We start from the raw sequence: 13,017 nt of genomic DNA, 5'->3' as shown, positions 1-13,017 counted from the left end.
CCCTCAGTGGACATCATTGGCCACAATTAGGAGACTCAAAAAGGCGCTTACACACCCACCCCCAATTGCTACTGGTGTGAAAACAGAGCAATTCAAAACAAAAAATACAAAGAGCCATTAAAACCCAAAATGCAATGAACAAAACAAAATACAACATTTTAAGCAATAAATCATATTCATTTCAAAACTCAACTCAAATAGACACAAGCAGATTTTAGAGAGGGGCTGAATGTCAGAGATCTGCTTAAACTCAGGCATATTCTGCTTTTATCCGTTTCTTTCTTGAGCTCTCCCATCTTCTTTTTCTCCCCTTTCTTGAGCTCTGCCATCTTTTCTTTCTCTTGCTCTGCCATTTTCCTCTCTTTCTCTCTTTTGAGCCTGTAGCTGCCATCTTCTTGGCAACAGGCTTCTTGGCCTTCATCTTCTTGGGCCCTTTAGCCGCGGTCTGGATCAGAGTGTCTTTTGCTACCAGGCTCTTGACCTTTTTGGGTTGTGGAGCTGCTGCCTTCTTGGCCTTGGCTGGAGCTGGAGAGAAGGATGGCCTTTCTGCTGGAGCTCGAGTTGGAGAGAAGAATGGCCTTCCTGCACTAAGTGGCCCTTTCACCACTTTTCTGGCAGTTGATTCTTCAGCCAAGCTACAGCTGATCATGGCATCTTGCTCTGCCTGCATCTCCTGTGGCCTCGGTGCCCCAGCCTGGTGAGCGAGCTCCTCCTCCACATGTGTGCTCAGACTCAGAGCCTCAGCCCCATTGTCTTTGTCACAGTCATGAGAAGCAACACAATTCTTCTCACTATCAAATATGAGGATGACATCATCATCATCATGGCAATTTGGGCCATACAACCACCCGTCCCGATTGGCTTCAAAATACCTTTGTCTATGGTAGTCAATTATTTTCTGAATATTTAGTGGAGGTTCATCATCCAACCAGTCATCCATGTTACAGTCTTGCCCGTCAGTTTTGAAGAGATGCGAGCTCCGTGCGGTCCGGTCCCGATCACTAATGCTGGTGCTGGGCTGGCTGCTGCTGCGGTGTTGCTGCCGACGTCCCCCGGTGAGCGCCCCTGTAGCTCCGGGTTAAAACCGACCACCTCCCAAACAGCAGCTGCTTGTAGATGATCACTCACTGCTGGCTCCCCACCGCAGATCCGTCCACTCCACGCCAAACACACACGCCCTGTCTGTGTGTACTGTGTCCACTGTCCAGTCCAATCCAAACGACCCCGGTGGTTCCCCTTGCCAGTTGCCTCCCAATAGACAACCAGCGTGGAACCGAGGCTGTTTTCTGACTAAATGTAGCGCCTAAATCCCTGTATTAGGTGCTACTGGCTGCTGACGGATGAGGAAGTTTAGACGTGTGCTGAAAGAACTGAGGTCCAGAATGTTCGTAGAGTGGATATTAAATTATATTTATTTTCCTTACAAAATCCTATACTTTGAAGGCAAATAACATAAGTAACAAACAGTCAAACGTGGTGAATGCAACAGTCCCTGTCTGCACAGTCAGAAAACAGTTTGCCTCCTATCAACAACACCTGCAATTCATTAGGGACAGGGTTAAATACCCTCCCTGTAACTATGGCAACCTGAACTTGACCACACCCCTCAGTGGACATCATTGGCCACAATTAGGAGACTCAAAAAGGCGCTTACACTGGTTTTTGAATAAATGCATGTACCTCTGAGATTGTATCCTGTTTGTCTTATATGAAACATCCCCGGCCCTGGATGCAGTCTGGGAGCATGTGATTATTGATTTTGTACATCAGTTGAGCGATTTTAAAGTCTACTAGTTCTCTGAATTTAAGACCGTTTGATTTTATAAATAATGTATTGGTTGGCTCATATACTGTAGTAGCCTACTCAGCATTGTGGACAATTCTTATTGCTTTTTTTGTTTCAATTCAGATTGCATTCTACTTGTATCAGGACTGTGTGTAAGACTGCATGTTTCTGTTGTTGGTTGGTTTCCTAGAAGAACACAGAATATTTGTAGGCTATTATTGATTTGATCTCTCGTTCCCAGTTTCCACCGAAATGAGGCATTTCACAACCTGCTTTGTAATTAGTTCCACAGTCAGAGTGGAGTTCAAAGGGTTTACCTCTGCATGAGACAATTATCTTCTGAAGGTCATTAGGAATGTATCTGCATCCATACGTCATTCAGCTCAAGTGTGTGTTAAGCATTTAAACCCCACGTTTTTCTTTTGTCTCACTTCCACCAGAACACGCTCAGGTGGAGCCTGGAGCATATTCTCATCATAATGCTTAATAATGAGTTTGGTTATAGCTGCAGTAACCTCTCCCCCAATTTTGAATCTTGTATGCCAAACACAAGCTGATCTCGTATCATAGAATAATGCACCTTTAAAGTTGCATGTTCTCGCTTTTAGCTTTAAATCCGTCAGAAACACATCAAAACTTTCAGCAGGCATTCTGGAGCGATACACATACCTTTCAAAGTTTTCATTTTTCTTTGGTGAAGTGTTCATCAAACTTCTAAAGGTGTTGTATACTTCCACAGCTTGTTGTCCAGCGACAGTCAGAAGCAGTGCAATCCTCCTTGCCTCAGACTTTTTATCAGCAGCCATCAGGTACGTACAGCATGAAACGCTGTTTGAAGGTAGGCTACTCATAGTCCACATTATTAGTCCAATTCACTGCGTCTGGCGGCTTCACACTTTCCGTGACCACTCCTGGTACCATGTAATGTTTCTGTATCTCAATGAAGAAACTTGGTTCTTGATATGTAACTTTATTTGAACTGATAGGGTTTGGTAGTATACAGGTCATACAACATACATCCTATTCTAAGATCTAGAAATGTTTGTAGATGTGGCCTTGATATAGCTATGGCACAGTCATCATCATTTCCATCTAGTGGCTGTTATAAATCATATCACAACAATGTGAACATCTTTTTTAGTGATAAACAAACCAAGCATGCACATGGTTCAATTAGTTATGTTGTAATTTAATAACCTGTTTTATTGTCACACATGCAGACAGAGCAGGACAGCAATAAAAAATAACAATCTTATATCCTCCCATCCCTTGTTGTTTTTGAATGAGTGTTTAGATTCCCCCCCCCCCCATACATATGTAATTTCCTTCTGTTAAGTGCTCGACAAAAAAATACAAAGTAATGAATGAATATCATTAATCACTTAAAACCTTATATATTGTTGACTGGGTATATACCCTCACCCCTGACCCCGTTTTTCTGATCTATACAATCGCAATCTCTCTTCGCTAATCTCCCCAAGCTCAATGTGTCACTTTCTTGTGAGCTTGTAGATCAGCTATTTTCGTGTAATGTTTACCTATTTTAAGCAAACATATTTTCATTTAATTAGGCTATGACATGCTAGGGCAGGGATACTCAAATAGATTTACCTGTGGGCCACATTACAAAAATGGCAAGGGGCCAGGGGCCAGTAGATAAAATTACGACATTAATGATACTTGATAACTTCTCTCTTTCAATTGCTTTATTTTCGCAAAATGTATCAAAGTACAATGTGCATGCACACAATATGTAAATAAATAAATGTGTTACATTTTCTTGCATAAACACAAAGAGCTGTTTCCATAACTGCACAAATTATTGCACATAACATGAGTAGCTGTTATAATAACATAATAACATAACATGAGTAGCTCTTTGCCTGCCTGCCTGCCTGTCTGTCTGTCTGTCTGTCCATGAGTAGTTATTTGTCTGTCTGTCAATGAGTAGCTGTCTTACTGTCTGCCTGTCTATGAGTAGCTGTCTGCCTGCCTGTCTATGAGTAGCTGTCTGTCTGTCTGCCTTCCTGCCTGTCCAATTGTCCATGAGTAGCTGTCTGTCTGTCTATGAGTAGCTGTCTGCCTGCCTGCCCAATTGTCTATGAGTAGCTGTCTGTCTGTCTATGAGTAGCTGTCTGCCTTCCTGCCTGTCCAATTGTCCATGAGTAGCTGTCTGTCTGTCTATGAGTAGCTGTCTGCCTTCCTGCCTGTCCAATTGTCCATGAGTAGCTGTCTGCCTGCCTGTCCAATTCTCCATGAGTAGCTGTCTGTCTGCCTGTCTAGGAGTAGCTGTCTGATTGCCTGCCTGTCCAATTCTCCATGAGTAGCTGTCTGTCTGTCTGCCTGTCTATGAGTAGCTGTCTGCCTGCCTGCCAGCCAGCAAGTTGGTTAACAGAAAATAAATTGTTATGGCTGAGTAAAATAAAATACAATAAACACAATTTGCCTGAAAATAGATTACCCAGCTATGACCTTTTTCATGAAAAAAAATGAGTAGTGATATGGCTGACTGAGTAAAATAATTACCATTTCCGCAATTTCCTCAATTTCCATTTCCGCAATTTCCATTTCCACAATTTTCGCAATTTCCGCAATTTCCATTTCCACCATTTCCGCAATTACAATTTCCATTTCCAACTATTAATGGCAGCTGGGTTTCATCATTCAAATAAAATAGAATTCTGTCCGTTTAGCTATAAAATTATGTCAGGGAATAGGGATACACAGTATATGTCTTTCATTTGCATTGCATCTCCCCCCCCCCCAAGCTTTTATTTTCGTTCGAGTAATAGTACAACTCTAATAGTATTACTTATAATAATGTAATTAAAGATAACTTCATTCAGATTTATTTATTTTTATTTCATTTTCCAGATTTTCTTTTCTTCTTTTTTTTATATTTTCATTGGTGGGCCAGTCATAATGGTCCCGCGGGCCTGATGTGGCCCGCGGGCCTGAGGTTGAGTATCACTGTGCTAGGGTATATGTGGTTAAAAGGCAATTTATTATTCACACTGAAGAATTCACTTGTGTTCAGAAGGGGAAAGAAATCCCCCAAAATGAAGGTGTCTTTTACATTATGATTATTGATAAACATTTATACATTTGCTAAGTAAAAATAATCACTTAAAATGCATTGAGCAGATGCATCATTATCATCATCATAGTATGAAGTCATAACCAGTAGGAGCAATTCTGCCCCCTACTGTTGATTTTCCTTCATGAAGCAATTACATGTATAGTCATAGCTACTTGCATGCTGTAATTAGAGAATAATCACAACTTTTCTTCATCATAATCATCAAACAATTTCATTTCACATTTACTCCCAAAATAAAAATGTAAATTTAACGGCATCCATCAAGGAAGGTTTGAAAATTACCGTAATGGAATGATTTAAAAATATCATCTGTACTTAATTTTATTATATTTGTACTTACAACATACAACACTGACCCAGTGGAAGGCTGAAATGTCTAGTTACATACCTCTAGATTATTTGGATTACAAAATTAATGGAAAGTTGAATGTCTATGACAAAATATGAAATCATTTATATATTCTCAGATGTACTGATATGAGGATCTTGTGTTTGCGTGCATGCGTGCGTTTGTGTGTTGTCTTCTTTTTTTAAGATATTTTTGGGGCTTTTTTGCCTTTATTGATAGATGTACAGTAGGTTGACAGGAAAGAGGGAGAGAGATGGGGGGAAGACACGCAGCCTGGGTTCTCTTCTTAAGACAGGGTTGCAACAGTCAGTAAAGTGACCAGCAGGATCAGCAGGGATGACAACTTGTGGAGACTTGTGGAGTGGGAGCCTTGGAGACGAGGAACCTCTATCACAGACCTAACCGGCCGTGCAACTGGAAACGGAAAAACTAAATTATTATCAAATCAGACACAGTATATGGAATTTATATTCAATAGTAATATTACTTTATATACTGTATGGCAGCTTTTGGGGGTATATATGCGTGTGTGTGTGTGTGTGTGTGTGTGTGTGTGTGTGTGTGTGCCCCATAGACTGTAAAAAATATGGACAAAGCGTTCCCCGGGTCTAACATGGACGTAAAATGAAGCCTGTAATTCCTTGCACTGTAAGTCGCCATATTTCGAGATCCGTTTGGGCCCAGCTGGCCATTGGCTGGCTCCGTTTGGGCCCAGCTCGCCATTGGCTGGCCCAGACAACGGTTATGGTAATCTTTTTAATAAATGGGACCATAATTTTCCAAAAAGAATATTATGACATGAGAAATGAGACTTTAAACTAGTGACTGGAAGCAGAAAGTATTCATGACCATGTTTATTAAGGTAATACAGTCTAGGTGAAGTTGGGCCCAAATACATGGGCCTCTATGGAGCTATGGGTTTTTTTGGGCCCAATGACAGCGCCACAACAGCCCATTATATGAACTTTCAGGAAGTCCCGATTTCCTTAGTGGCTTCACGAAATATCTGTCTGACTGCCCCCCTGGTATGCCCCAACCACTGCTGTATTGCTATCTCTGGGTTTATGGAAATGACCAAATGCGCCATAAAAATATAACTGTACCTCCACTCTGTATTGTCCAGGTTAATGGTCCAACGGAGATGCCTGCAATGTCATAGGAAACGTCCCTGCGTTTTCTTTTTTGGTAGCCAGGGTAGCAATGCTGCAGGAAAGTGACATTTATATTTGAGACACAGCTGATACAATTTAGGCATTTAGCAGACACTATTAATCTAGAGCGATTTACATTAATTTACATTAAGCACACTAATTAAGAACACTTGCACAAAGACACTTTTTCCCCCAATTTACTGAATACTTTGCCATACGAATGAGCCACTTACTAAAATAACAGAATAGAGAGTGGTTCTGTGGATACAAATAGGGCAAGGGCAATATTAAGGACCCTTTAGTTTTCCCCTAAACATAATAATTCTATTTAGTTTAGCCTGAGTCCGGCCAGAGAAGCAGTCATGAGTTTAGGGGAAACATAATTGCATTACATTATATCATAATTCCATTTAATCCTATTGTTGATGGTTATTTGAAGCCAATGTTAATTTCATGTGTGTCACTGAACCATACACAGTACATAATATTGAATGTTATCCCCCCCCCCCCACACACACACACACACACACACACACACACACACACACACACACACACACACACACACACACACAATACATACAGCAGTGCAGTCGTCTCTGCCAAGCACACACAAGTGGATCTGGCAGTGCAGGTAGATGGTGGAGAAGTTGGTGAAGGTGAACATCCTGAAGGAGAAACGTGCCACGTCGGAGACACCATTCATGTCCAGTTCTACTGTAGTGTCCTCTTCATTAGGACACCTGGACCACAGGGAAGACCATTGTTAAAAAAATGCCAATGGATATGTATAAATAGTCTCAAGAGTGAAGCTAACACTGAATAATTACGGTTATGCAGGGTTCAGTTTCCAGTGTTAATACTCATCACTTCAAATCACAAAATATCTCTCTTACTCGCTAACAAGGAGATCCCAACGGACAGCATAGTTGGCGTTGCTGACAGGCGTGGCCCAGCAGGAGTCCAGAACAGTGGCGATCTGTCGTTTGTCAATACCCTGCGATCGCACCTCGATGTACATCCTCTGGTCTAATTCCACTTCCATGTTACTTTCACCAGTGTAGGGGATGCGGTAGCCGGCGTCCAAGAATGGGACCATTCTCATTTGATAACGGCCCATCCCCGATGGAAGTCTCTTGGTCACAATGCTATAGAAAAAACAAACAAGGAGGCGTGACATTACGTGAAACATAAGATTGAATTATTTGCTATTACCATTTCTATTTAAGACTCAAACAATATAATATACAAAAAGGGAAAGTAGTAATTGTGTGACCATGTCTATACAGGATAGGATAACCACTACAATAGCTTGCCATCTTCTAATAGCAGGATTTATGGGAAATAAGGGGGTTGTAGTCAAGTGGAATGAGTTATTGGAAGGGGCAATGGCATGTGAGGCTCTCACCTCTCAATGGGGTTAATGCCGACATCCATAGACAGAGACTGGGTCAGAGGGTACTCGCATCTGAAAGGCATCTGGACGGTCCTCTGGCGACTGATGATGTCAATATCAGTGGTGTCAAACTCACCCTGGATGACATTCTCGTACTTGAAGTAGGTCCCATTGCTCTGTCAGATGGGATTACAAAATAGTATTAGGTATGTAAATGCTAAATTTATACTTAAAAGTGTCCGGCCGACACTTACTGTATCTGGCTATACTTGTCAAAAGGGTCATCCGACAAAGCAAGAATTAGCAATTGCAGTTATTTATTATTAGGTTAATTTCAATAGATGTGTTCAATAGATGCTTTATAGATTTTGTATACAGAACATCCATTATGTTTGGCCGAAAAAACACAATTCCATAAAGTGATATAAAGTCCATGTACCGGTACTAACTATTAAAAATAAACAATATTCTTTATACAACTGGAATCCTATTACACTGTATATAGGATTCAAGCTATATAAAGAATATTGTTTCTGTATACAGGTATCTACTACGTTACGTATGTTGATATTTGTAGCAGTTCTGTAACAAAATCATTCTAGGCTTTGGACATTTTTACCGAGAGAACTGTCCCACACTGCTCGGCATTGTTATCAAAGTGGAACACCAGCCTTCCATCCTGGACAGTCCCTTTGCAGGATGAGTCCTTGAGGTGGAGATCCTTGGGATAGAAGCCAGCTTCAAACAACTGGCAGCGGGACAGGGACATGTTGCCTGCACTACTGGCACAGGAGACAAATGAATCTATGGAAGAGAGATAAGAATATTCAGTACATAATGCAATACACCAATAAGGATAACTATGATTCGGACGCCAACCATTCCACTGTCAAAGCAACTGCATTCATGTAATTAACTGTTAACCTGGCCTGGGCCGTGGCTCAGCGGTCCAGGCACCTTGGCTGGTAATCCAGTCTCATGGCAGTGTGCCGTGGGTTCGACTCCCAATCCAGACGGCCTTTATTGCATGTCACCCCCCCATCTCTCCCCATTTCCTGTCAGCCTACTGTCTATCCCTCCATAAAAAATATAAAATAAAGGTGAAAACCACAAGAAAAACATTTAAAGAAAAAGAACTGTTAACCTATTATATATTGAAAGACGGACCAGTTTCATCATAGTTGTTCAGTGTGACCTGTACTTTACCATAGCTCTCGTTGTTGCGGCGATGGTGGTTCTCATCACAGAAGCAGCCGTAGATTCCATCCTGCTCCCCACACCACTCATGCTCGACACAGTCCAGTTCCTCACAGGGGTCTGTCTCCGCTGGGGTCATAAAATAACTTCACAATTTAACACAACTATGACAAGTGGCTGGCTACACATGTGTTTTTTCAAACATTCGCCTTGTCTTCGTGTTATCTTGGCTAATCATAAATACAGTGTCTACTGAACGTACCACACTGCAAATTAGCACGCCACTGAGGGATTTCCAACCCCAAGACTGTGCAGGTTGTCTCATAGGACGAGACAGCAGAACACAGCATGCCATTGGCCGTCGAGTAGAGGCAGAGGTCATAGACACAGGAAGTGAAGAATGGCTGAGGGTCCGAGTGCAGGTGGCAGGTGCTGAACGGGCCAGTAGTGTTGGTGATGATGCTACAAAGCTGTGAGTACTCCTCTCTGAGGCGACAGTTCTCCTCTATAGGTCTGTCATCTGTGGCCCCACATCTATCAAGGACAGGACATGGGGAGGTTCAGGCTCTTAAGTCATATTCTTTCTGTATGGCCACATCGCTCATGCGACTGTAACACAATACATGCCGGTTCTCAGCTGAAAATCTATAATTTTGTAGTTTGTATGACAAAGTATAAATTAGCTTAATGGACAATTTATACTTCGGCTAATTAATTACATACTTGCGGCGATTCTAAAGACACTTTTTACATACAATTGTTTTGTATTGTTTTTGTTGAACTCTTACATTTACAAAGGCAAAAGTCATTCTGGATCTTTTATTTTCAAGGTTTTTCTCATGACGAATATGCATTATTAACATAAAAATATTAAATATTTCATTGGCTCACCCAGAACGGCTGGTTGGAGACTTCCAGCCATCACCAAAATCATTGTCATTCTGTGCCACTGTGCCGTCGGGCAAGGCTTTGTCATCTGCAGGGTCACCATTGAAGTTACCACACATGCCAACAACTCTGTTGCGGTGGCTCTGACCCACTATGACCAACAGAGTGCTCCGGCCATCAAACTGGACAATCACATTGCTGGCATCGACCACTACATAAGATCCATCACTTTCCACCTTAGCTAGACTGCCCACAGTGGCAGGGAGAGACACATCACTGTTGTTAACCTGGAATATAGAGAAAGAGAATGAATATTATATAATTCACAACTTTTCTGCAATCGGAGGCAAAACAAATCATCTAAAATACTAGGTTGACCTTGGTAAACTGACACAGCTGCAACTAATACAATTACAATTAATAATAATACAATACTAAATTCAAAGCCCATTATTTATTTGCTGCATCTGCAGCTGTGTTGCTGTTTTGCCTATTAGATTGTAGCAAAATTAGATGGGTTGGATTAGTTCACCTTAACAATGCATTTACCTTCACTATCCTGTTGGCTCCAATCCTGACATGGGCTGTCTCTTGTTGATTTGACAGGTATATGTCCACTGCTGACACAAATGAAACGCGATTGCTGCCACGGTGATTGTTAGTCGCGACCACTCTGAAACCAGTTTCAGTGGCATTACGATTCACACTCTCACTGATGATGTAAGAGCATGTGCCCTGGAAATGAGCCAGTGCACCATCAAAGGTGAGATAGTGGGGGTCCCCCCACACAGTGCAGGTCTTTGTCTGTGTCTGTGTCGGTGCTGTCTTGCAGGAGAACTGGAAAGCATCACCAAAGCAGATTTGGGAGAGGGCACAGGATTGGTTGTGGCACTGCAGGCCCTCTGAGGTGCAGTTGCACAACTGATGGCAAGCGCTGTCACTCCAGAAGGAGTCACCCAACTGGACAGGGAAACCTTGACGACAAATCAAAAGGTCAGGATGAAGCCACTCAGGTACTGTAACAGACACCGTTCTTTTGGGTAGATGGGTATTCCGTGTCAAAGGCAGGGCTGGAATTATGATTATTATAAAAGTTTGCCTGTTTGTTTTCTCTGTGTGACTAATCTCTCAAATTACTACCCTTATCAGTGTCAAAGTAGTTGTGGCCAATGCTAGCGGTGGGCCAAGGAATTCAACCTCTGAATAATTTTGAAATGGGCCTCATGGTGGCACTATAAAAAGCCAATGTATTTAGTGGCCTGAACTTGAACTCAAAGATTTTGTCAACATCACATAGTTTTACAACGTGGCTGGAAGCCAGCTGTCTATACAAGGCCTAAGATATATTGGGGGTCCTCAACACCAGTTATTATCAATCTTTTCAGGCTGCGACACCCCAAAATAATCATAATTGAAATGGGGAACCCCCCACTCTGACAAGCACTTGGAATTGTAGGAGTTGAGGCATTACATTTGGTTTGACTCGATACCACAGCTAAATATTGTGAAAATAGCTGATCTACAGGCTCACATGAACATATAGATTGGCTATAAGTTATGGCTCTTTCTTAGGTAATATTTGACAATTTGGCCAATTGTTTGTCCATTTTTTATATGGTATTATTATTATTGTTGTGCCTGTGTGTGTGTATCTCCCTGAAGTTGTATTTTATAACACATTATTCGTGGTTTAATAAACAAACTGAAAATACATGTTTACTACTTGCAGATCTTGGGCTATTTGGCGTTGTGTACACAGTATAGTTAGATGTTTTGAGAGCTCATTAGATCATGGCTGTCTGTAACAACCCGGTCATCTACCTGATGTTGAGTTGAAGGCACAACCATGCCAACTGCCAAGAGCATGGATACATTGTTTCAGGTAATCTATTTGTGCAAATAAGACCACTTTCATCTGAATGTTGTATTTGTGTGTTTTTACCATCAAAAGTGCAGCCACTGGATCCACTGGATCCACCATCAACGCGAAAAGCCCAACGGCCAGTGACATTTACATTGCTGCCTCTGTGTAAATTTAAATAGTCGCTGATTTGATTGGGGAAGGATGATCCAATGGTGAAATGATGTGTGGAGTTGATCGTGTCATAGCCAGCCTGGAAAAACACAAGGAAATGTCAATGTGTAGAAGTTTTGCACACGTGCATGCATGTATGTCTCTAGTGCACAAGACAAAATGTGTATTACGTGGTATTATGTGTTTCTGCTAGCATCTGTCAAAGCAGATACGTTTGTTATTATTCAACATTTTTAAATGTTCTCACCTGTATGTTTAGAGAAGTTGAGGCTATTTTGAAATAGTTCATCAATACAAATGTGAACCGGTCTCCAAAGATCAACACTGCTTGGAAAGTCTGAAAATTAAAACAAATAAATACTAAGTAACTGGCATGCAATTACATTGAACAAAAACAAACAAAGCACCAAATTGATACAGGAGGAGGATGTTTGTTTTACTTAGACAATGCAAAATAAATACTTACTGATGTAAGGTCTCTATGGACAATGGCAGACTGAAAAAAACAAATACAAATAAATACTATTTAACTCATACATTAAACAAAACAAAAAACAATGCACCATTGATACAGGAGGATGACTTTTGAAAAGAGTAGGAAAAAAAAGACTTACCGGTACTATCGATCTTACTGGTCTGGATCTATAGTATGGCACATCATGCCACGTCGCAACAAACACCCACTGGGCAGAGAAACCCAGGCCTGGAAAGTACCGCTTAATGTCTTGTGTAGCCTGAATAAGGATACTGCCATGGGTGTATTGGTTATATGTGATTTTACCACCTCTTCTGTTGTCCAAATCTGTCCAGAATGGAGCAATTAGATCTATAGGCCCAAATGCTGGGAACTTGTGAGGTTGATTCTCACGCAATGGATTGTTAAAGGTAAGGTGTCCATTGGTGTTAACCTGAAAACAAATAAGTTGACAAAACAAATTTTACATGGCCGTAATATTCTTCACATAATTCATAAAGCAGGATTTTATACTGTACTGCACCTGCAACCTTTGGTTACAGGAAGTTGCTTTGATTGCTAATCAGCTGTAAACATTTGCCATAAGTAAAATTGTATACATACGTATATCTGATCATATCTACGTCCAAAGTAGACAAAA

Source organism: Protomyctophum bolini, assembly GCF_963924005.1.
Source record: "Protomyctophum bolini genome assembly, chromosome: 18".
Taxonomy (NCBI): domain Eukaryota; kingdom Metazoa; phylum Chordata; class Actinopteri; order Myctophiformes; family Myctophidae; genus Protomyctophum; species Protomyctophum bolini.
Note: the sequence above shows the minus strand (reverse complement) of the source record.